The 18876-nt window shown below is 37.3% G+C and overlaps 1 long non-coding RNA gene across 1 annotated transcript in view; it reads right to left on the bottom strand.

The window, feature by feature from the left end:
• The window catches only part of LOC123848262 (uncharacterized), a 70531-nt gene extending 55065 nt beyond the window's left edge, over nt 1–15466 (bottom strand). The window contains exon 1 of the long non-coding RNA XR_008506543.1: nt 14811–15466. This is a non-coding gene — a long non-coding RNA (uncharacterized LOC123848262). The remainder of the gene's footprint in view (nt 1–14810) is intronic.
• Nucleotides 15467–18876: the final 3410 nt, after the last annotated feature.

Below are 18876 nucleotides of genomic sequence, written 5' to 3'. Positions count from 1 at the left end.
TTCTACATGGGAAGAATTTATTGAGATGTTCTTTATAGCATAATATAATCAATTTCTGAAAACATTTCACATACACTTTAAAAAGAAGTATATTCTTTGCTTGAATTATACAAAGTTCAATAATTAGCTATAAATTCAACTTCTCTATTCTAATTTTCTATATCTATATATTAGCTACTTGATATGTCAAAAGCTTTAAAAAAGTGTATCCACAATAATTGTTTTTGTCCATTGCTCTACATACCTCTAGTATATTTTACTTTATATACTGATTTTTATTCCTATTATAATACTTACATAACTCAGTTTTTGTAGGTTTATGACTTCTTTTTCCATAGTGTGGGTTATGCTTTTCATCAATGTAAAGTGACCCAAAATACCCATTTTAACTCTTTATCCTGCTCTACAGTTTTTGTAGTGTTTGTAGATTCCACCCAGACTCTGACAATAGGATGGCTATTAAGTCTTACTTTTCAGTGTTGTTAAAGAGATTTATTTTATTTTGGGTCTCTGGATACATGTTATTCTGGGCATTTAGAAGAGGCTAAGTCAGTTTTTTTTTAAGATTTTATTAATTTATTTTTAGAGAGAGAGAGATTGGGGGGGCAGAAGGAGGAAGACAGAAGCGGACTCCCCACTGAGCTTGGAGGCCCACACAAGGCTCCATCTTACAACCCTGAGATCATGACCTGAGCCAAAATCAAGAATCCAATGCTTAACAGATTGAGCCACCCAGGCGCCCCAATCAGGTTTAATTTAAAACAGAAGCCATCCCAGAACAAAAACATTTATTGAATGCCCACAGTCTACAAATCTATGCTGAGCACTTTACATGCATTAGCTCATTTAAACATCACGATAACTTTATTAGAGGGACAGGCCCACTTTTAATATCTGTAGGTGGGGTCTGGAGTATAAATGAATGGATCTTTCTTTCCCACACCCAACCCTCTCTATGCCACAGGCATCGCACACATGCATATGGACACTGAAGCCCCCCACCATGTCCCAGCTCCATCTAGTTCCACCCACCTCTGCAGACCCTTTCCTTTGATAGCAGCATCATAGCCCCTTTGTCCACCCTAAGAGGACAGACCTGAGAAAGAGTCCTGTAACTGTCTGAAGGCAGGCCCTGCTGTTTGAGTCTAGAATTCTGGGGCCCAGGTGTCCAGCATATGGGGAGGTACAGGTTCAGGGGGAGTGGCCAGCCATAGCCTGTTGGACCCACAGACTCCCAGTCACATGGTAGATGAGGTCAGAGAAAGGGCAGAGCAAGGTCCTCTAAGGTGGGGAGGGGCAATATGCCAGGATAAGACCTGGGTGCTCAAGATCTAAGGATTGTATTGGAAATAAGTACTGGCCCCTGCAAGTGGCAGAGACTGGTATTGAACCTATATTTGTCCAATCCTAAGCCCAACCTTTCCATCTTTATCCCTTATCTCTAATTCACGTGCATTTTAGAGATACAATGGTTTCAAACAATGGGCTGTGGTGTTCTGGAAAGGTCTCTGAGCTTCTTGAAGTTATGAAAAACAGAAGTTAAAGTATAGAAAACTTCTCCTCAGAATGGTTGCATTATTTTGCTGAGGAAGAAAACTGAGCTACAGAATCTACTTCTCACAGCATTGGACTTATTTAACCTCATTCAGATGTCCCCCAGGAACATAGATTTTAGGTGAACTCAGAAGTGTCCCCACTACCTTCTGTGTCAGAAAACATGATGGGAAATAAATACACAAGGGAAATAAATCTCCAGGGTGCCCGGGAGGAGCAGGAATTCCTTGTCCCACGGGGCCAGCTTCTCACAGGAAAAAAAAAAAAAATTTTTTTAAATAGGTTTGCCTACTGCCTCTCACAAGGGAGCCTGGCACAGAGCTAATGGGCTCCGGCAGGACCTTCGGAGACGGAAATATGTACGATAATTTCTCTTTTGTGACTAACAGCAGTTCCCTGGTGTGTCACACAGCATTTTACATGTAACAATGAATGGTTCATTAGCTCATTCCTCATCCTCAAAGCTGTGCATAAACTGGATTCCTTCTTCAGTCTATGTTCATTTCACGTTTTCCCCCTTCTTTCAATAAGCTAGTTTTTTCTTTCATTTTCAATTCAGATGCCTTTAATTAAAAAAGTCATTCTGTACTTTCGCCAATCTAAAGTCACCGCAATTTCTTCATTCCCATTGTTTAACAGAGCCATTTTCCTTTTTGTAGATTCTTTCCTCTCAGTTTGTTCAGAAAATATTCCTCATTACCACTAACCTCTATGAGGGTAATGTTTGTCACTAGCAGCTGACCTGACCTTTTCATTGCGGTCATCTTTTCCACTCCACCCACCTTAGGACTGAAAAACACTTTATAACACATAAAGTATGCTATAAATTTTAGCTGGACACAAGTGAAGATTGTGATAAAGGCTGGAGGTAGACTTTTGTTTGTTTTAGCTTAGATGGTCAGGAGGAGTGGATGAGCTCAGGGTGCATGTGCTTACATCAAGCATCCAATAATGTCTGCAGCGTCTGAAATACCAGCTCCAGCAGACCAGCACAACTTTGAGGAGATCCAAAGAGAGACCAAGGGGATCAGACAGAATGGAGGAGGGTAAAAATATCAGTGAGAGAGCTGCTTTTGTTTATGTCTACTTACCGGATATACAAATTGTGAATGATGAGCAGCACTACAAGCAAATCTTTTAATGACGCTTTTTCCTAGCTACCAGTGATGAGAGCAGCATTGACAACTCTCCTGGAATGGCACATGTGTGGGCTCCTCTATCCGACAGTGAGCAGTGGATATCGCCTACTATCTGATGTAGCAAAACTTTTTTTCAGTTTAGGAAATTATCATTTAATCAGACATAGTTTGTTCCATTCTGAATGGTTTAATTTTGCCATAGGTTGATTTAATGGATTCAAGGAACTCAGGACATCAAAACCCATGGGAAGATTCAGAATTGCTTACTTTTAAAGATGTTCAAAAGCCTCACTTAGATTTACCTACTTTGAAGATTTAAAACAAAGAAAAATGAAACTTAAGTTTACAAAGTTAGAAATTTTTTGATAAAAATGTTATTTCTGCAATCACTTTCATCTGAGTTTTTTCCATTTAACTGTGTACAGATTCCTTAATAAATTATTTTTATTTTTTTATTTTATTTTTTTTTTTTAAGATTTTGTTTATTTATTTGAGAGAGAGAGAATGAGAGAGAGCACATAGAGAGGGGGTTGGGTCAGAGGGAGAAGCAGACTCCCTGCCGAGCAGGGAGCCCGATGTGGGACTCGATCCAGGGACTCCAGGATCATGACCTGAGCCGAAGGCAGTTGCTTAACCAACTGAACCACCCAGGCGCCCAAATTATTTTTAATTTAAGAGAATTTAGTAATCATAGATTTGAAGTTTTTCCTTTTTAAAAAAGTCATTATAATCCAAAATAATCCAGGAAAAAAAAAAAACCACCAACAAATAAAATTGAATTATCTTCTTAAAGATCAATGTTACTTCTCTGTCATGTTTAACAATATAACATATTTTACAGTTCAGATTCATTTATATTAGGTGGAGGATTTGGAATCTTTTAAAATTATTCTTTGTTCATTCTTACTAGTGAGGAACTGTCATTTTCTTCCCCAAGTATCATTAGAGTTTAAAGTTCATGGATTCAGACAGGTTTTTCTCCATTTGAGAGAAGTGATATCATATTCTTTATCATCTATCTTTAGTGTTACCTGGTTAGTGGATGGTCAGTAAGTATTTTTTTAAATCAATAAAATGTATAATCAACTTCAAGCTCTCAAAATTTGCCACTTGTGAATATCAGACTAAGGAAGCAAAAATAAAACTCCATTCTCCCTATGACTATGTAAATCTAGCTATCTAGTACCACCAAAATATATCTAACATATTAAATGCCTAACTTATTGTTAAGGCATAATTCAGATACCAAGGGAATATAATAGGTGGCAAAAATGAAGTCTCACTAATATGGGCCAATTAAGTTGCTGACCAGCTTGACTTAATAAAACAACTGATTCTTTTTTTTTAATTTTTATTTATTTATTTATTTTTAAAGATTTTATTTATTTATTTATTTGAGAGAGAGAGAATGAGAGACAGAGAGCATGAGAAGGAGGAAGGTCAGAGGGAGAAGCAGACTCCCTGCTGAGCAGGGAGCCCGATGCGGGACTCGATCCCGGGACTCCAGGATCATGACCTGAGCCGAAGGCAGTCGCTTAACCAACTGAGCCACCCAGGCGCCCCACAACTGATTCTTTTATATGGGTGATAGAAAGTACAGAGCTGAAGAAACATCCTAAGGTCATAGAGGTAATCACAGAGAGATCTAGAATTGGACCTGCAAAAGGATTTCCAAGCACTTCGGAGACACATGTCAGTGATGGCAATGAAACTCAAGTTGTAGAGTGGCATATGTGAAATTAAATATTAAGAAATTGGCAATTATAATAATTTAACAAATGCCTTTTTTATTTCAAGACAAAAATAATATCCAGTTAGTTGGCTGAAGGCAGCCATTTCTATATGATATTTTACCATGACTTTATTTTTAATTTATCCTTTTATTTTCAATCAATTTTTAGGAATGGATTATAATTTTCTTCCCAATCAGAAGAATCTACTTTGGCTTACTTTAATGACTTTTTATGGTTATAAACATAATAATCAGCAAATCTGCTCTGTGGCCTTTATTACCAAGCCTTTATGCACCTCGTAAGGTTAACCTTATCCATAATTTGCTAGTACATTACTTTTTTCAGTGAAAGTATAATTTTATCTTTGCATTTACATGGCATTCACGATACAAGTCAAAAGTAGACATTGATATGTTAAGTATGCAGATAATCATCTTTCTGGGCATGGCAATTAGAGAATATAGTTCACAGCTTTAATATAAACTTTATAGCATTGCTATACTAATATACTAATACTGACATAATAAATGTTTGTTTACTTGAACTCTATAACTACATTGTTTTTTGTTTGCTTCTTTGTTTTTATCTTTTTGTTGCTGTAATGGTGGTTGTGCTGTGTTTTTTTTAAAGATTTTTATTTATTTACTTGACAGAAACAGAGCACAAGCTGGGGGAGCGGCAGGCACAGGGAGAAGCAGACTCCCCGCTGAGCAGGGAGCCTGATGTGGGACTCGATCCCAGGATCCTGGGATCATGACCTGAGCCAAAGGCAGACATTTAACTGACTAAGCCACCCAGGTGCCCCTGTAATGGTGGTTGTAAGGACCATCATATATATCTTGCTCACTACTTTAATAATGGTGTAAATTAGGGGAAATTTTTTAATCTTTTTTTAAAAGATGATCAACAGAAGAATCTTGGTCTCCTGAATTCTAGTCTCTCTATTCTTTTTGAAGTTCATTTAAAGCTAAATTCCTCTCATAAAGAATTTATTATTTGGGGCACCTGGGTGGCTCAGTCTGTTAAGCATCTGCCTTCGGCTCAGGTCATGATCACAGGGTCCTGGGATCGAGTCCCACATTGGGCTCCCTGCTCAGCGGGGAGCCTTACTTCTCCCTCTGCCCGCCACTCTCCCTGCTTGTGCTCACTCTCCCTCTCTGTCAAATAAAGAAATAAAATCTTTAAAAAAAAAAAAAAGAATTTATTACTCTATTTATGAAACTATTCCACAATATCCCCATAAAATAAAAAGAGAAGAATCCTTATTTTAGACAAGAGGAGTTTAAAGAAAATGAAATGCAATAAGCACTACTATGACCCAGTCTGCTACTGTCCGTAAGCCACAATGGTAAACAGACAGAATTTCCCTTGTTACCCACCCAGAGGCCCTAAAGAAACATTCCAATATTCTTCCCTGCCATCTGTTGCAGTCTGAACAAGTCTCAGAACAGTACTAGAGCTGAGGATCCCCTTCTTTGGGGGAAAAAAAAAGTGGAAGAACTCAAAACCATTTTCTGATCCTTTTTAAAAACTCAAATGCTACCATTCAAATCTACCACTACCCCCTAGGGATATATTGAGGTATTCCCCTGCTAATAGGCAGATTATTAAAACCATAAGAAATGTACAAACATGTGAATGGTATGTTTTCATTTCACTCAGGGATGTCCCAAACATCCATCTGTCCTTAGTCATTTCCCACTTTCCTAGGCTCAACCAGAAAACCCACCAAATGGCAAGTTATCTGGCAAACTGTTTATCCTGTCTGCTAATAAAACTGACTAACCATATCCATTGCTCTTTTAAAGACATGGAGAGATATGTACACACACATATGTATGTTTACACACAGAGATATGTATCATATCCTCAAAATTATTCGTTGGTAAATTTTGCATGTTTCATTTGATTTTTTGAAAGAAATATACTTAACCAGGAAAGCACAAATAACAAAAACTGAAAATCATTTTTCTTTGGGACATCCCTATACACAATATTTATGAAAACAATCACTCTTACAGCATAGAAACAAGGCAATTGGGAGCCTTGGAGTTGGTCTGGGTCCCTCTAGACATTTGCATGACTATGAAGTTTTCTGCTACTTTGTCTATAAAATGGAACTGGTAATACTTACTCACTCTGCACTTTACATTTTTAACTTCCTTTGCGGTGAAGGCTGACATACATATTTCCACACTGTGTAGCAAAGATAGTCCCTCTATGGAAAAGAGTTACAATAACTTCTCAGGTATAGCCCACCACTACAAATCTTTGAAACAAGAAATGGACAAGACCACCTGAAATTAAGCAGAAAGATGGCATTCATTTTAAGCCCCCACAACTGGCAGACAAAGAGTTAAGAAACGGTATGGTCATTAGCATTAAGAATTGCCCACAGTAAAAATTTAGGGTTGCGTGGGTTGGGAGGTAGGAGTTGGGGAAGAGAAGACATTTTCCTCCTCAGGATGAGGGCTAGGGAACTTCAAAGTTTTAGAAGTTAATTAATGTATTAATAAGCTTCAAAAAGAATCTCAAAATTTTTCTATACCTCTACAGCATAGTATTCACCTCTAGAGTGAAATTAAAAGTTTCAAAACAAAAATTTCAAACTAACCCACTCTATAGTTCTAGCATATATGCCTGGGAATTTGAAATCAAAAGAATTCGAGAATTATTATGAAGGATACAAAATCACAAATTCTTTCACTTAATCCAGGAAGCAAGTAAAGTCATGGATATTTTCCCTAATTTTAAAATAAAAAAATGAGTTAGTTTTTAGTGATTAAGCACATTCCCTGTTATATGGTTTATTACACTTGTTACTTAGAATAATTGGGGCCTTCTGGAAAATTGCCCTCTGAGAAATTCAATAGTCCACTTGATTAATATTTTAATGTAAGACTATACACTCAAGTCAGTTTAATAGTATATTAATATACTTAAATACTATATACTGAAATCCTGAAGTAATCTCCTATTCCTCTGATATACATGGTTATTAAACAGGAGTGAGTTCAATATGTACAAAAGAATTTTAAAATATACCACTTGTTTTTAAGTTTATGAAAGAAAATATATTTTTGCAACCAGGATCCACTGGGCTGCTTTATATAACCCCCAATCTCCCCACCCCCACCTATTCCACCCAAGGCCTGAGCTATACTAAAATTTTGCAAAGCCTTGCATTGTTCTCCCTGACACCAGATCAACCAACACAAAAAAGCAACTGCCAGCTCAAAAGCAATCCGGTGATAGAGCCTGGTGCTATCTAATCAAGGGCAAGAGGTCACTTCCGAACAACTGGGCAATAAAAGATTATTTCTAGGGACAAAACAGAGAGGCCTAGAGGTGGGGGGAAGAAAGTGGGGAGGAGCTGGGAAGGAAGGAGGGCAAAAGGGCTCTCGTCTGTGGGAGGAAGTGCATTGACTCAAGGCAGCAGACGGGAACCATCTGGCTCCTTCTGAGGTCTGTTCTTAAAACAAGAGAGAAAGCCCCCTTTAAAGGGGCCAGTGACTCTGGGCTGGGCAATTCAAATTTTAATAATCTAAAACCAGCTTTCCCAGGCATAGAAAAATGAGAGAGAGAGAGAGGAGAAACCTTTTTCCAAATAGGAGATGCCTTCACAAATGCTAACTGAGAATGCATTGCTTTTCAGTAAATAAATTCTCTTGATAAGTACTAAGTAGATGATCCAGCAAATAGTGTTTAAGTATTATTTAAAGTTAACCTTAAGGTAAAATACACACACAGAGACACACATAATTTTTAAAAGAATATAAAATCCTCTTTTAATGACACAGTGGTACTAACTTCTTCCTCTGTCCTCCTTCTACTTTACCCCTCCCCTCCCCCACCCTCTTCAATCCCCTGCCTTCAGTACTCTTCTCACTTGTTCTTATTGAAGCACCTTGGAATGGGTACAAGGTAAGCCAAGGGCCCTATTACATTCAGCCTAGATGCCTTGGTCTGGGGAAAGCTAGAATTACAGACAGTGTACCCTATGTTTCCCACTTCCTACCCCCAACAAAAGAGTCAGTACCAAGTGAACTATGTCCTCAATTTTCTCATCTGTGATTTTCTGATTTTTTTTTTTTTTTTTTTTTTTACCACTGAGTAATTACCAACTGAAATAGAAAGTGCCCAGGCTGAGAGACCCCTGCTGGCTGTGTGGCTGCAAGCATGAGATCCTAATTACAGTAATCCAAAATCCACAGGACAGGAAGTCCAATCATTTTCAGACTTTCTTCTTCTTCTTCTTCTTCTTCTTCTTCTTTTTTTTCTGGAGGAGTACAGCATTGCTAACAGACCGGCTGATCTGAGACAGGTCAGGTGGGCCACAGTATGATATCCATGTTTCTAAATACGAACATCTTTTAAAAATGGCTGAGTCCAAGAACTGGGATTTGGAATAAGTGTCAGCCAACCACTCCAGCAGTACTGCTAGAAAGGAAATAGAGCTTTAGATGTCTTCTCCTCGGTCAACTAAACCTCTGTCCCAATAGAACACACTGAGAAACTATTCTACAGAGGAAATTTCATATAAGTAGGAAACAGAAACGTAGATAAAATAGAAGCTTGCTTTTTGACATCCTCAGAGTCATGAGAAAAATACTAATATAATATTATAAAAAATTATAATACAAAGATGTATTAAGATTTCCTCTCATGAAGAGTACCATAGGTGAATTTAAATGCCATGTTATACATAAACAAATAATAATAATAATGGTGGTGATGGTGGTCAACATTTATTAAATGTCCACTACACATCAATCACTGAGTAGTAGATATAATGGGATTGCCACACAGAAGTATCCAGAATCCATTTCCTCAAGGAGTTTATCATCTCAAAGTGGTGGGATAAACCCACTTGGAAAACATGCAAAAGAATATATAGATAAGTCCAATATCAAATGTTCCTTAATGCTTAAGGGATACAAGAATACAATGTGCTCTGAATTAGGTAGGGATCCTTTGGGAAAAAACTTTAAGGGTGAGATGAATTTCAAACAGAATTTTAAAGACGGGTAGACACATGCTTTGGCAGAGTAAAGAAGACATTGGTCTTTCTAGCCAAGGAAGTTTAAAGGTGGGATGAGAAAATCTGAGTCTGGTCAACTGGATTTGATGCTCTGACCTGAAGAGATATAATAGATAAAGCCAGTTTAGAAAGCAAGGCCTGCTGGAGAGTAGGGCACACAAAAGGTAATAGTTTAAAAGTCATGCACTTCAAATGTAAATCAAAACCACAACACACTCATTAAGGTGGATATTATTTTTAAAATACCACAACAAGTATTGGTGAGGATGTGGAGAAATTGAAACTCTTGTGCACTGTTGGTGGGAATGTAAAATAGTACAGCACTAAAGAAAAAAGCATGGTGGTTCCTCAAAAAATTCAACATAGAATGATCTTATGATCCAGCTTCTGGATCTACACCTAAAGGAATTGAAAGTGGGCACTCAAAACAGACTACTGTATGTCCATGTTTGAAACTGCATTATTCACAATAGCCAAAAGGTAGAAAACAACTCAAATGTCCATCAACAGAAAAATGGATAAACAAAATGTGGTACATACATTCAATGGAATATTATTCAGTCTTAAAAGGGAAGGAAATTCTGACACATGCTACAACACCCATGAACTTTGAAGACATTATGCTAAGTGAAATAAGCCAGACACAAAAGGACATATAATGTATAATTTCCATTATATGAGATACGTAGAGTAGACAAATTCATAGAGACAGAAAGTAGAATAATAGCTAGGGGCTGGGTAAGAGAGTAATGGGGAGTTATGATTTAATGGGTATACAGTTTGGTTTGAAATGATGAAAAAATTCTGGAAATGGAGAGTGGTGATGATTGCACAACAAAGTAAATGTACTTAGCCAGTGGATGGTACAGTTAAAAAATGGTTAAAATGGTAAGTTGTATGTTATGTATATTTAATCACAATAAAAAGAATGCATTAAGATAACATTTTAAAAAGAAAAATGATGAACTTCAAAGTCAATGAGGCTAGCTTTAACAACAATCTCTGCCACTGAATAGTCATGTGACCATGGGCAAGGTCCTTGCTCGTTGAGGTCCGAATTCCTCAGCTGCAGAATAGAGATAAAATTCATTCACAATACAAGTTTCTAAATACAAGAAATAATGTAAAGTGCCTAACACCACTGAGCGTATGAATTAACTAAAATTCTTGGTTGCAAGAAATGGAATCACAGGGGCGCCTGGGTGGCTCAGCCATTAAGTGTCTGCCTTCGGCTCAGGTCATGGTCCCAGGGTCCTGGATTCGAGCCCCACATCAGGCTCCCTGCTTGGCGGGGAGTCTGCTTCTTCCTCTCCCACTCCCCCTGCTTGTGTTCCTGCTCTCGCTGTCAAATAAATTAAAAAAATCTTTAAAAAAAAAAAAAGAAATGGAACCACAAATGACCTACCTTTGAGAATTTATTGGCTTATTGAGGCAAACTACCAGAGGGTCAAGGCCAGATGCTGGCACTAGGAACAACTGGAACTAAGCTGCCGTCCAATAATATCAAGTTCTTTTAATCTGACCTGTCATTTCTGTATAGTAGTTTCTCTGATTGCTAGAGAGTATTACTAATGGGATTTTAGACACACATTCCTATGCTTTCACAACTGGATAAAAAGAGAGCTCTTCCTTTGCTGCTATTTGAAAAAATACTGGGGAAAGATTCTGATTGGACTTGGTCACATGCTGAACCCCTAGCCCAATCACTGTGGCTGGAAAGTAAGAACACCCCCATTGAAAGCCCAAGATAAGGAGGGAGGATGGAGATAGCCACTGGGAAAGTAGATGTGAACCAAGTAGCCATCCTATTGGGTGACTATTATAGCCAATTTAGGAAATAATAATCTAGATTGTATATACAACATAAACAGGAACCATCCTAGATACCTGAACAGAGAATTTATCATTTTATCTAAGAAATATGCATTTCATGTTGTTTTGAACTAATTAATTCAGTCACTCATTATCAATACTCATTAGTCACTCATTATTAACACTAAGTTACTACATAGAGGATAATTTTCTGAATAATTGAAATTTATTAATTTATTAACATTTTTATTTTGAACTTTAAAATATATTCTTTTTGTGACAAAATATAAAGACAATTTTCTTATATATGCAAGTTCATTTATCATGAAAATAAAATATCATACTGTGTTGCAATATACTAATACTCTCAGGAAAAATTTTGGTGTTCAGAACTGCTCAAATCCTTCACTCCAAAGCTCATAGAGCATCTTAAGGTCAATATTTGTTACTTCTCTTGCTACTATTCTCATTTTTCTGCTGTAAAAAACAAAAGAACAAAACAAAACAAACAAACAAAAACCCTTTCATCCTTCATCCTGCTTCTAACTGCTGAGTATTGAACATCCAGACAATCAATGACTGTTAGTAAAATAAGATTTTCAGGGTGTATTTTACAGGGAAAAAGTGATGGGCTTTGATCCAAAGAATTATTACAGGCATTCAAGAATTTGTTCTTCAGGTTCACAAAAGTGTTTTTGGAAAACTGGAAGCCAACCTTTGCCTGAAATTCAGGCACTTCAAAGTATTGAGTCAAGACATATTAAATCTTACGGTGGAATCAAAGATGGCTGAGACACTGAAAGTTTTTAACCTAGTCATTTAAACACTTACGAAAATTAACTGTAAGGAGAATATCACCAAGTTTAAATTGCTCGGTTCAGATATATACTAGAAATTCAGAAGAAATATGTTTCAAATTTATTTGACCCAAGATATACTGGTTATTAAATTTCTCAAATAGATTTTCTGAGGAAGTATTAACCAAATTAAGACAATCTTGACTCTAAGGTACATCATTAAAGTGACTGACAAAGTAGCTACTGATGCAGAGAACGCTCACAGTCGGTACAGTAATCCTTATTGATACTTAGTGATTTCCACAATTTCTCTTCAAGGTTACTTTGACTTTGCTCTTGACCAAAGTATTGATGGTTGTGGCAACAATGATGTGTTTAAGGGAAAAACGACCCAGAAGGAGCACAGAGAACAAGTATGCTCTCTTTATTTATTTCACCATCTTCAGAAAGGCTTGTGATATTATCATCTCTCACCCAGAAACAAAGTTCATGACCTAGTATTTTCAGTAGCAAATGCTCAAATACTTAAAGAATTTAATCAAATCTGTAATTGCACATTCTTAAAAGAGGAAATGAGTGTTGAAGGGAAGATTAGGGAGGACAGGAAAAATCCAAAATCTTTCTTGTTTTCCCTTTCAGAAAGCCTAGTAGGCATAGAAAATATTATTTTTCTCATGTGATTAGAAGAAGAAATAAGTGATAAAACATCAAAAGTAACCACAAGCAAAAAGAATGCAGTTCTTATGTACACTCACGGCCTCCCATTCTAGGAGGGCAAACCCACAGATAAAACCTGTGCCCCTGCCAAGCTCTGCCAAGGCATTAAGTCTCTCCAGCTATGTAAACTGCAGAGAGTTTGCAAAGGAACAAATCCAGGACATAACCCCCTTGAAAACAACAAAAGGGATACTTGTCCAGACATTCACATTGCATCACGCCACTTCACAACTTATAATGAGTCTAGAAAGAGAGGCATGGTTTTGGCATGGCCAGTCCTGTAATTCTCATTCCATAAGACAAAGCAAGCACATCATCATTTTCTAGTCTACATTTTATCTGCTTGAATCCACCTAGTGAGACATTCACAAAACTGTTAAATCAAACTAAGCCAAATCAAAGTGGGTTTTTTTTGCTATAAATTGTAAAATTTATTAGCAATCAATCAAGGCCTCATACACTTATTTTAGGGGTTTATCTAAGCAACTTTTTCTTTCCTCCCCCTGTCTATCTCACTGATAATTGGCTTCTAATATAGAGAGTTTGAGGGAATTTTGTTATGTTTTCTGTGTATATGGGCTTTTGGGGCATGTCTTCTGCATACATTTCACACTATTCTAGATGCTTAAGTTGTAAACTATACTACTGCACAAGTAGTTAAGCCTTAACCTCACACAGTGAGGAAGAAGAATTTTGCAGATAAAAACTCAGACAGGGATAGATGGAAAGATAGATAGACAAACAGACAGACAGGAAGCTGATCAATGTGCCTTTTACCACCATGAGATTTAGGGTATAATCTTCTACTCCTAAGTCTCCCATATTTCCCCAACAGACCAAATATTTACAACCTGTACATTTAAAATAGCTACTGTTTGGAAAGGGCCATAGCTGACATTCACAAAGTTAATTAAGTAATATCTAAAGTGTCAAAACAGGTCCATTTCATGAATTTTTTTTCCCTAGCATTTTTGAGTTTCTCAAAATTTTTCCAGATTTAACATAATTTTAGTTTCAGGTTTGTGTAAATTTGGACTCAAATTCTTCTGTTTTCAGTAAACTTGGGAAAATCTCCCTCACTGCCAATATTTGCAATGTAAAATAGTAAGGGCCACAGCAATGTATAAGAGTTTTTAAGACTCAGTATACGTTTTATGGTACACTGTCATTCTTATTTCCTAAAATCTGTTGTTCAAAAGACTAGAGGAGAATTAAGAAGACTCAAGTCATGGTGCCTGGGTGGCTTAGTTAGTTAAGCACCTGATTCTTGGTTTTGGCTCAGATCATGATCTCGGGGCCGTGAGATCACCTGCATCTGGCTCTACACTCAGCCGCGGAGTCTGCTTCAGATTCTCTATCCCTCTCCCTCTGCCCCTTCCCACCACACAGTCTCCCTCTCTCTTGCTCTCTCTCTAAAATAAATAAATAACTCTTAAAAAAAAAAGAAGAAGAAGACTGAAGTCACAGCTTCTTGCCCCACGGCTTCTTTTTCCTGCCTTCATCTCTTTGGTCTAACAACTTACGCTGATGAAGGTATGGGAGGCAATATTCATTACTCACTGTCTTAGTACGTCAGCAATACAAAAAACATGCAGCTCAACAATCCTTCTCCTGCTGAATAGTGAAGAAGAGTGTTTAGCATGGCAAAGATTAGTTATATAGGGCCCAGAGCCACTCCTGAGGAGCTTATGCACTAGTTGAAGCGTTGGAACTAATGTATAGTAAACATTACATTGCCAACTGAAGGCAATCCATTTGGTTTGAAGTTGGGAGCACTGGTAGGGCTGACAACTTCTCGTGAAAGCTGAGGAGCTACCTAATGGAGGTTTAATATAAAGACATCACCTAGCTCTATACACAGGTAAGTCACTAAAGCGCCTGCAGACCAAGGGATCCTTATCATAATATTGGAAGGATTGACTTCTATCTAGAAGCCATACTGCATTAGTCAGCTAGGACTGTCATAGCAAAATACCACAGACTGGGTGGCTTAAACAACAGAAATTTATGTTCTCACAGTCTTAGAGGCTTGGAGTCCAAGATCAAGGTGCTGGCAAGATTGGTTTCTGGTGAGGCTTCTCTTCCTGGTTGGTGGATGGCCACTTTCTCACCATATCCTCACATGGTCTTTCCTCTGTGCGGCTGAGAGAGAGAGAGAGACCCTCTTATGTCTCTTCCTCTTCACACCAGAACATCACACCAGTCCTATTGGTTTATAAGGCTCCATCCTCAAGATTCCATTTAACTTCTATTACCTCTTTATGGCCCTAGCTCCACATACAGTCATACTGTGAGTTAGGGTTTCAACATGCGAATTTAGGGGAAATACAGTTCGGTCCATAATACATACCATAAGTTGAAAGAGTTAATGGAAGACTAAGACTACCAGAAGATTATGGTACTTAGGCCCTTGTAAATTTCCTTGGGGGAAAAGAAAATCAGTCTCCAGTGAAATATGCTTTAGTTTTATAGCTCTAGCTTTTATTGAAGTTTGCCACATGAACTATTTCTCTCTTTTTTTGAGGATACTGTCTATTCCCAGTATTCAATTCCTTCTACATAAGCTCTATGTAAGATTTGTCTTTTAGAATTTAGTACCAGGGGCAAAACTGTCTTCATGAGAATTTCCTATAATTCCTTAAAATGCCAAGAACCTCATACTATAATATTTTCATTTTTACTTCTAGACTGGCAGGAAATTTTGGCTCATATTGGACGCTCAAACATAGCAAACTTATTTACTTATATTTGCAACCATCCTCTTACATGTTTTGCTTTTCATCCTGATTCTCTTATACATTTTTAGTAAAAATCCTCTGAATATCCTTTTTAGTAGGCTCATATTTCATATTTTCATGAAAAAGATAAGTGTTTAAAGAAATCCCTGGCACTACAAGTATCTTCATAAAATTAAAGCAGATTTTTAAAAATCAGATGGCAGATACCAGTTTTTGTGGGAAAAAAAAACAGAAAAAAAAACGGGGCGCCTGGGTGGCTCAGTCATTAAGCGTCTGCCTTCGACTCAGGTCATGATCCCAGGGTCCTGGAATCGAGTCCCGCATTGGGCTCCCTGCTCCGTGGGAAGCCTGCTTCTTCCTCTCCCACTCCCCCTCCTTGTGTTCCCTCTCTCACTGTTTCTCTCTCTGTTAAATAAATAAATCTTTAAAAAAAAATAAAAATAAAAAGAGCAGCCACCAAAGAAGAGAATTCTGATTTATCCTTAAGTTTTCACTCACCATACCCAGGAAAATGAATACCTAGCAATGACTATGAAAATAAAGTTTCATAAGCAGCAAAATGCATTTAAAAGTGGAAACAAAGCTTTCAACAGAATAAATAATTTTAAGCCATTATATACGAATTAACTTTCATGCTGGTTGGTAGTAAATCAAATTGGCTAGCAATAGTCACTAGGAAGTAAGTTCTACTCTTTTGTTGCTATGCGCCCACTTTTTCTGCATTGGACCTCTGTATCAGGCAGCATACCACTGGACAGTGCAGCTTAAAGAGGAAACAAAAGCGGCAGTAGCAGCATCCAGGAAGAAAAGGACAGATGCCCTTCTGTGTCTCTGCATGTGCTAGGATGTGATGTTAAGGCCTCGCACTGGTAAGATTAATGCCTAAGGAAAGGCTGAGTTTTGTTTTGTTTTTAAAGATTTTATTTATTTATTTGGCAGAGAGAGACACAGTGAGAGAGGGAACACAAGCAGGGGGAGTGGGAGAGGGAGAAGCAGGCTTCCCGCGGAGCAGGTAGCCCGACACGGGGCTCGATCCCAGGACCCCGGGATCATGACCTGAGCTGAAGGCAGACGCTTAACGACTGAGCCACCCAGGCACCCCAAGGCTGAGTCTTTTAAGTTTTAGAAAGAAACTGTAGTTTCTGGAAAAGCAGTTTATGAAACAAAAGGTCAAAGAAATTAGAAACTAAAATATTTAGCTCTTTTATAATGGTATAGAATCAGTGCACTGGAGTAACATGTTGCACTATGCTGTGCAAATGTTTTACACATGCCTGTGTAAAAGTACAGGGGATGCATTGACAAAATATCGGCAACATGTGTTGATAATATTTAAAATCTATCAATCATGTAGGGATGTCAGAAAACAATATGTTGTTGGATCTGCCAAAAACTGGGTAAGGTCTTCCTGAAATTCTTCACAAGTATGGCAGACCTCCATAAAAACTCTGCCTTGTATTATGGTCCCAACTAAATGGAAAAAAAAATTAAGTAAAGCAAATTACATTCTGATAGGGGTCTGATAGGAAGTCTCTGGACAAATTTTCACAAAGTAGGTGAGAAAGACTAGGTTAAATCCTGTATGGAAAATTACATCAAGATGGAGACCAAACATAAGCAACTACCTTCCCTATCTAAAAGCTTCTAAAACAAATAGGAAAGATAACATGGGAGAGAATAACTCCTGAAGCATAACTCCTGAAACAAGAAAGGGTACATTAGCAGAATACCAAATGCTGGCAAGGATATGGAGCAATAGGAAGTCTCACTTATTGTTGATGGGAATGCAAAACTGATGTAGCACTTTGGAAAAGTTTGGCAGTTCCTTACAAAGTTAAATATATGCTTACTGCTATCAAATGTTTGTGTGCCCCCCAAATTCATATGTTGAAGCCGAATCTCCAACATGATGATAATTGGAGGTAAAGCCTTTGGAAGGTTTTTAGGTCATGAGGGTGTAGCCCTCATGAATGGGATTAGTGTCGTTATATTAGAGACTTCAGAGAGATCTCTCACCCTTCCCACCATGTGAGGACACAGTAAGAAGATGGCTTTCTATGAACCAGGAAGAAGATCCTCAATCAGATATTGAATCTGTCAGCACCTTGATCTTGGACTTCGCAACCTCTATAACTATAAGAAATAAATTTCTATTGTGTATAAGCCACCCAGTCTATGGTACTTTGTTATACCAGCCCAAAAGGACTAAGGAGATATAGAAAATATACAAATTTATTTTTCCATATGTCATGATAGGAAAGCCAAGAATCCCAGAAAAAACTGCTGTTCATCTGTTTACCATGCTCATATCCCACACTCTATTTCCACTGCACAAGGGCACTTATTATAACATATAGCATTGCCTGTTTGTAATCATCTATGTCTTTTATAAGAGCATCAGTTCTGTCAGGGGAAGGACTGTAGCTATCCTGTTCAATGATATATCACCAGAACTCTAAAAATATTTTTATAAGTTGAATTGAATGACTCAATTCCAACTTAAATGATGAGAGAAGTGCTATATCTAAAAAAAAAAAAAAAAATGGCTGTAGCCAGTATTCATCTTGCCTCCACTCACCGTAGTAACGAAAGTGAACATTCTATAAATAAGTACAGCACATAGCTTTACATTTTTTGGAAAGTTAGTGATCCCTATTTAATATAGTGAGTCAATACTAGGAGAATAGAAATATGCTAAATTAATCTACATATTTAAATTAATTTTGGAATAGCTTCCAAGGAAGAAATGGAACCTAGAAAGAAAATCAAATTATCTACTCAGTATTTTTCCAGTATTCCTTCACCTGGTAATATGGCAAACCTAGGACTCGGTTGAGCAATTTCTAAGCACCATACTATATGAAGTTCCTAAAAAATACATCTACTTTGACTGTAACATTAAAAAAACTATAGGTAAAGCCAACTTTTGAAAAAGGCAGTTGCCTGAGTATTTGAGGATGTCTTCCATTTGTTACTAAAAAGTCTTGAAATTGTATTTCTTTTAAAGTAATAAAGGACTATTTGGAAACTGGAGATTCAGGTAGATCAGAAACAAAAATTATAGACCAAACAACCAATGAGTCAACAAAGAAAGATGAAATAAAAAAAAATACACACGACAAATGAAAATGGAAATACAACTTTCCAAAATCTATGAGATACAGCAAAAGCAGTTCTATAAGGAAAATTCATAGTGCTATATGCCTACCTCAAGAAACAAGAACAATCGCAAGTAAGCTATCTAACTTTACACCTAAAGGAATTAGGAAAAAAAAAAAAAAGAACAAGCAAAGCCCAAAATGAGTAGAAGGAAGGAATAATAAAGATCAGAACAGAAATAAATGA

The sequence above is a fragment of the Mirounga angustirostris genome, unplaced genomic scaffold (genome assembly GCF_029215605.1).
Source record: "Mirounga angustirostris isolate CCGP_5_RB_7025 unplaced genomic scaffold, mMirAng1.0.hap1 SCAF_2, whole genome shotgun sequence".
Taxonomy (NCBI): domain Eukaryota; kingdom Metazoa; phylum Chordata; class Mammalia; order Carnivora; family Phocidae; genus Mirounga; species Mirounga angustirostris.
The sequence above is the reverse complement of the archived record's forward strand: the minus strand, read 5'-3'. Positions and strand labels throughout refer to the sequence as shown.